This window comes from Epinephelus moara, chromosome 4, assembly GCF_006386435.1.
Source record: "Epinephelus moara isolate mb chromosome 4, YSFRI_EMoa_1.0, whole genome shotgun sequence".
NCBI classification, from domain to species: Eukaryota; Metazoa; Chordata; class Actinopteri; order Perciformes; family Serranidae; genus Epinephelus; species Epinephelus moara.
The window spans coordinates 34944391-34950978 of record NC_065509.1 but is presented as its reverse complement, the minus strand read 5'-3'; positions in this window follow the sequence as shown (position 1 = coordinate 34950978).

Below are 6588 nucleotides of genomic sequence, written 5' to 3'. Positions count from 1 at the left end.
GTCCTTACACGTGCTTTTTATAATGCACAATAAATTACTGTAAACACTAATAATGACAAGTGAGGTGGGCTGTTTTACATAAAAAGCACCCGCCAGGGTTACAGGGTGATGTTTATATTTATTCTACATCCACACGCCTCTTCTGCTTAACAATATCTAGGTCCTGGTTGCTATAGCAACTAGCAAGCCCATACTGGAGACCGACCAGGAGACATTAATAAGCTTACTGTGAGCTTCTTTGGCTCCTTCTGTTGGTCATGAGCACAGGCAGTGGCTGGAGGATTTTAAGCTGCACATGCATGCATACAAAAAATACACAAGGCCTTTCGTCCGATATGGAAACACCAGCTTTGTGTATAAAACACATAGCATTTGTGATGAAAATAAGAGATGCCAGGGAACTGATGTTAGAAGCCGAGGATGCCTAAAATGCCCTCAGAAAGTGTTTCACCATCTGCTGATTTTTCCTATCGGCATCTTGGTACCCACAGTGTGAAGGAAGCTCTAGTGGCAAAGGCGTGGGGATGCAGCAGGGGGAAGGGGGGTCAGCGTGTTGTTGGAAGCACAGACAGGAACACGACTAGCCATTGGGGGTATTGTGAGTCTTTGTAAGCTAAGGATTCCCCTAGAAAAAAATCCCTCCCCCCATTGCCCCACAGCAAATCTCCCACCCCTATTAACAAAGCCACGGTAACCTAGTGTGTGGCCGTGCTATTCAGGCCAAGGGTGTGGCACCTTGTGTGTATGTGTGTGTCGGCATGCGCAGAGACGTGTGAAAAGTCATGTGCAGGTCAGATTCTAATATCCATATGTATTTATTCAGTAACCACTAATGAACTGCTTTTATTCATTTACATATTTTCAATTTAGTTGCAATGCATTTGTCACCAGCAAGCGGCTGGTCCCTGTTGTTGTTCATTTTCAAAATCCCAAGAGACTAAATCTAATTAAGTGCAAATTAGTATTTTTTTTATGTGCCACATGCAAACAATACCACTTAAACAAATATTAAAACATTATTCATTAGATTGGAGCTCAATTCAGCCTGACAGACCTCATTTCATCGCTGCTATTTACAGTTTGTGTAAAATAAGTATTTAGATCAGAAGTGTTCAATCAAAACTGAAACAGTACCAAAACAACACACGGGGCTTGTAATTAAGTTTCTATTTCGTAATTAATAACTGGCACGGGAAAAATAAACAACTGAATCAGTAAGCCAAACACATTTCAGCAATCTGAATTTATCAGGTTCCGAAGCAGAAGAATGGTGAAGCTTATATGCCTCTGTACAGTAAAAGCAAAGTGACCACAATGCCCTTAAAATGCTAGAAAACAGCATCACTGTCCCTCTGTTAGTATTACACTCACACTAGAATGGGCAATGGCAACAGAAAGGTATGTTTGAGTAAAAAACAACACAATGCAAAGGCACAATGTTTTTGGTGTCAAAAGCAAGAAAGAAAATGTCCTACATGCTGCCCACTATTTACTCTTTACAGTGCTTTCAACACTCACAAGAGTTTATTTTGTGATCTAGTTGGTTGTTTTTCAAAATCCTATAGTATAATGATCCACTAAAAAACAATTAAAATGCACGAAAACATATTTAGCTAATATTAATGTTTTACTTTACGCAAAGTCTGCATTCATACCAAGACACAAGGTTACATGTGTGTAGATGGGAAAGTACCAGAAGTAAACGAGTTGCCAATACTGCAATGGGCGCACGTTTGAATGCAAGCTGTCCTACAAAGTGCGTAATTTTCTACTTTTACCTGAGCTTTCTGTGTAATATTACTTCTGACAACATTGGGAAGAACCTGTACAGTCCTCAGCTTCTCCAACAGTAGTGGCAAACCTCAAATTTGGGAAAAACAAAAGATACAACAAGTATCGTCAGCTAAGTTAGCACTGCTTAGCTAATGTAGCTAGTATTAGTAGGATAATCTTACGGTCTAGGGGCTGCAGTGTTCCCTATGAATGAAAACTCTGTTACCTAACTATGGTGTTATAAAATATAATGTTAGTTGCTCTAACTAGGGCAGCAACCACAAAGTAAACATCCTTCGGTCAACATCACAAACAGAACATGAAGATGTTATTGTAAAAGCCTTCAATTTTAAATCAATTCTAAATACTCATCTGTTTATCATCTACACTAACCATTTAAGTTACTATAAGCAACCACAGACACATTTAGCTGAAAGCCACCAGTTAACACGATCGTTAAACCGAATTACTGGCAGCTCTATGTTTAGTAGGAGTGTTTTTTTGGGGGTTTTTTAAACCATGGAAAGCTAAATTGTTATTTGGCAGAGATGTTGCACCAAAGTTTGCCACTAATCATCTGGGGTAATTTAGAGAATCAGGTACATTTAATGCTGTAACTGTCAGCAGGCAGTAGCAGACACTGCTGCTTGTCACCGCTGTGATGGCGGAACACATAAAGCAGTAGCAGGGTTTGTGTACATGGAGACTGATATTGATTGATATAAAACACCTACCAAACAGTTAATCTATACCAGGAAAGCTTACCTCAGTAATTAAAGACTAAGCATACTCAAAGGTCACGCTCACAGTGAGTATTTTTCATGTTCTTAGCCAATATCAACACCAAACAATACGACAGAATGAGACCGAGAACTCAATCAAAGCTTAGTTAGTCTTGCAGCAACTGGAAACATTTGCTCTGCAGCCCCTTAACAAGTGTGTCAGAAAAACACACTTTTTTTTTTTACCTGAAACTGCTGAAACATGATCACACAGAAAGCATTTTAGCAGCTGGAGGTGGCCTTTTGTAATTGTTTTTAATGAGAATGAAACTTTTTGCTCGCTGTTTTTGCGCTGCTACACACCTCGTGTTTCTGTGCTCTAGATGCCTGCCATTTTTGCTGGAGCTCTGAACTCGGAAAGGAAAAGCGCCCCACGTCTTTTCTGCTTTTTTTCCCATTGTCCAATTGGATGATTTTAGAGGTGGGCCTTCTGTGGCGGTCACAACAACAAGTTTACAGTTGGTAAGCAATGTAGGGGGAAGCTGATGGTACTACCCATGATCCACCCTCTTTTTGGGGTCTCATGTACCCACACAGATCTCCATATCCTTGTGTCCAACAATCTATTTACTGACAGCCTCTCAACCTCGGAACTAGGTTGGAACTAGACACTAATTACTTTGAAATCAATAAAAGAAAAAAATTAACAGTAGATTGATTACATGGGAAGGTTAGGGTAAGGATGTGATGAGGTGGTTGCCTGGCAACAATAAAAGGCGCAGCAAGCATTTTTTACCAGTGCCATTTAATTTTTTGAAAAAGACAATGCAGTGCACCTTGCGTTTTGAAACCTGCGAAACCCTTTCTGTGTGATCAGTGCCTTCATCAGTGTTTTTACTCGTCTGAATTACCAGGTTCATGTGTTTTGGAGAGGAGGAAACCTATGTGGATAATTCAGTTTTCATTAGTGTATAATTACCTGAAACTAATCACAGTGTTTTTACTATCTTTCAATGAGCCGTTTATATCTGCATACAGAGTAGGTCCTCTCTCACAGAGTCTGCCAGGTTGTTCTACAGCAGCCCAGAATGGACAAACTAAACACTGGCTCTAGATCGGTCTTTCCTGTTTTCACGTTGGCCACTGTAGTCCTCCTGCACACTTGGTACAGGGGAGAAGTTTCAGTTGGTTGTAATCTGCAACTCTTACCACTACATGCCACTAAATCTTACACACTAGAACTTGAAGTATTTTTTTACTTTGGGTTGACCAAAGCAAACAGCGCACAAAAGGTGCACATTAGAGGGTGACACGGGAGTGGATTTTCAGTCCTGTCCCATCCCACACCCACAAAAATAATCCCATCCCGTCCCAATCCCATGAAAAAGTTTTGATGTTTATTGCCTAATTATTTTAACATTCACTCCACCTTGAAGCTGTTCAGAATGACAAACACATTTGATTTCTGATGTGGTCAGACAACACGTCATAAGAACCAGTTCTGAGAGAGAAAAATGTAGTTAAAGTATTGCAGTAGAAGCAGTGTTTGGTTCCTCTGACTGATATTATTATGTATGGCATCATTAGATTATTAATACTGAAGCATCAGTGTTAGAGCAGCATGTTACTGTTGTAGCAGGTGTGCAGTTAAGTTGGTCGTATTCGCTCTTTTTGTTGAGATGGTTCTAGAACAAACCCGGCACACCGGCTCGTCCAAATTACTGGGCTGCCCTCTGTCATTTGGTTTAAATCCAAAACACTCCCACACAGGGGCCATGGCATTTGGTTTAGGAACAAGTTCCATGTCTTTCTCTTACACTCAACTCTCTGTTTTCTTCTCCGCCTCATCTCCCCCTCACGAAGATCGCACTGTGTGTGTAGCCCATAGCCCCGCCTCCCCCACAGAGACAAAGACACTCGATGACAAGAGCTTTCCCTCCATTCATTATGCTAATGAACCAACTCACCTGGCTGCCAGAACGCTCTTGTTGTCCAGTCTCTTTGGTGGAGAGAGACGAGGAAAACAAACACGCATGAATATGGCAATTAATCCCTTTTAATTTACCGTGCAATTAACCGACTTATCGCATATCGTGACAGGCCTAATTATGATTCCCAGTCCCGCCCGCTCCCGTTGACTTTTTTTCCCATCCCGTCCCAATCACGTGAAGAATAGTGAAACTGATTCCCATCCCGTGGGAATCACGTGACCCGTGGGACTCCCGAAAAAATGTCAGCCTCTAGTGCACATATGACTGTGACTCCAATTTTTGTTATGTTTTTGACATGTTGCAGCATGGCACAGGATGGAAAAGCAGCAGATAGTCTCCTAATGAGTCCAGTCGGCTTGATCTGGAACAAAGTGGTGGACCCAGCAAACTGACCATCGATCAGACATTGCCATCTCCCCAGCCATGCAGCTAGCATGGCTAATAAAAAGCTAAAGTGCTAAATGAAAATAACAAAGGTTAGGTACTTAGTGACCACAGGAGGCTAGACCAGTTGGTTGGACAATATGCAACATAAGGCTAATTGAATTATTAATTAAAGATGCTGCATTAAGCAATGACATTAATAAAGCATTACATTTTAACGTCAATAAATCATTACGTTAATTTTGAAACATTAGCATAATTACTATGAACAAAGGCTAGAATCAAGATGATGGTGAAGTTCCTCTAAAAGGCCTACGAATTAAGCTGTTACAGTTCCTTTAATCAGGATGAACATACTGTCGGCCAAGACTGAGAAAAAGATAAATTTCAGTACCACCAGTAAGGCTACAGATTGCCACCATCCATTACCGTATTTGACAATTAGGGTCTGATAGGTCAAACCATTACTCTAAAAGCAATTCCCATCCATTCAAACGGGTCTTTCCATGCACCAATCGCTCCCTGTAATATTTACAATCCTTTAAAGTCAATGTGTTTACTTATATGGTTCTCAGAACTCTTTACTGGCCTCCTTCTTGACTGCTCTCCAGTTCTTTGCTGCAGCAGAAGCTCAATTTCCCCACAGGGATCATTAAAGTTTCATCTAATCCACCTGTCTGATCATCCATCCATACACCCATCTGTCCGTACACTTCAAGTCAAGTCAGATTCTATTTATGCAGCACATTTCATCCCACAGCAGCTCAATGATCTCTCAGCTATTCCTCTGTGCCTCCCATCCCTCCATCCACCCATCAATTTGTCAATATATCTGTTACGTTGTTTGGTCTTTGGCCTTGGGCTTTATCTGTGTAACGTATTAGCCACCTTGTGTGAGCTCACCCTGTCCACTTTGTTGATACAGCAATAAAGTATTGAGTCTTGAATCTTTACTAGTTATGTTTCCATTGCATTAAATTATGATTTAGGCATTTTAGATACTACTGACATTTTGCATTAGTTGTAATGCTGCCTTGCGGTTTTCTTCTCAAGACATTTGCACAACTTTCCTAGATACACAGCATTATATTAGTGATGAAATTTACTAACATGGAAGTTTTCTTGTGCAGTGTAAAAACATTTTCAAGCATTAAACTGAAGAATGAATGCATATTAACACCCAAAATTTAGTTTCATAAAACCATGAGCTGCAAAAACTCAACCCAGAGTAGACCACATAATCCCAGAGTTTAAATCTCAAAATCAACAAAAGTGGGCAAAATCTTGCTTATGCAGAGTCTGCCTACACAAACATCAATGACACCTCCTTGGTGATCGTATAATTGAATCTGTATGACTAATAAGATTAGGAGAATCCCATTTTGAAATCAGATGTCCCCCTCCCTCCCTTATTTAAGGAGAGGTTGAGTTAATGCAGTAGAGTCACAGCCGCAAGGGGGGGGCGACGGGCTTTACCATTCTGTCCAACAGTGAGGGGTGTTTAGGGTGGGCCTGGAATTAATGGTGACCCACATTTATGAGTACTCTTGTCTAAACATGGGACAGTCAGACGGTCTAGAATCACTGCAGAGTCTCTATTCCTATGGTGCATTCTGTTTTAATTCTGCTTTTTTCACACACCTGCCTCTTCAGCTGCATACCCCCCATTACATATGCGCTTTCCTGCCTTCCATTGAGACCACCCTCTGCTCCATCCA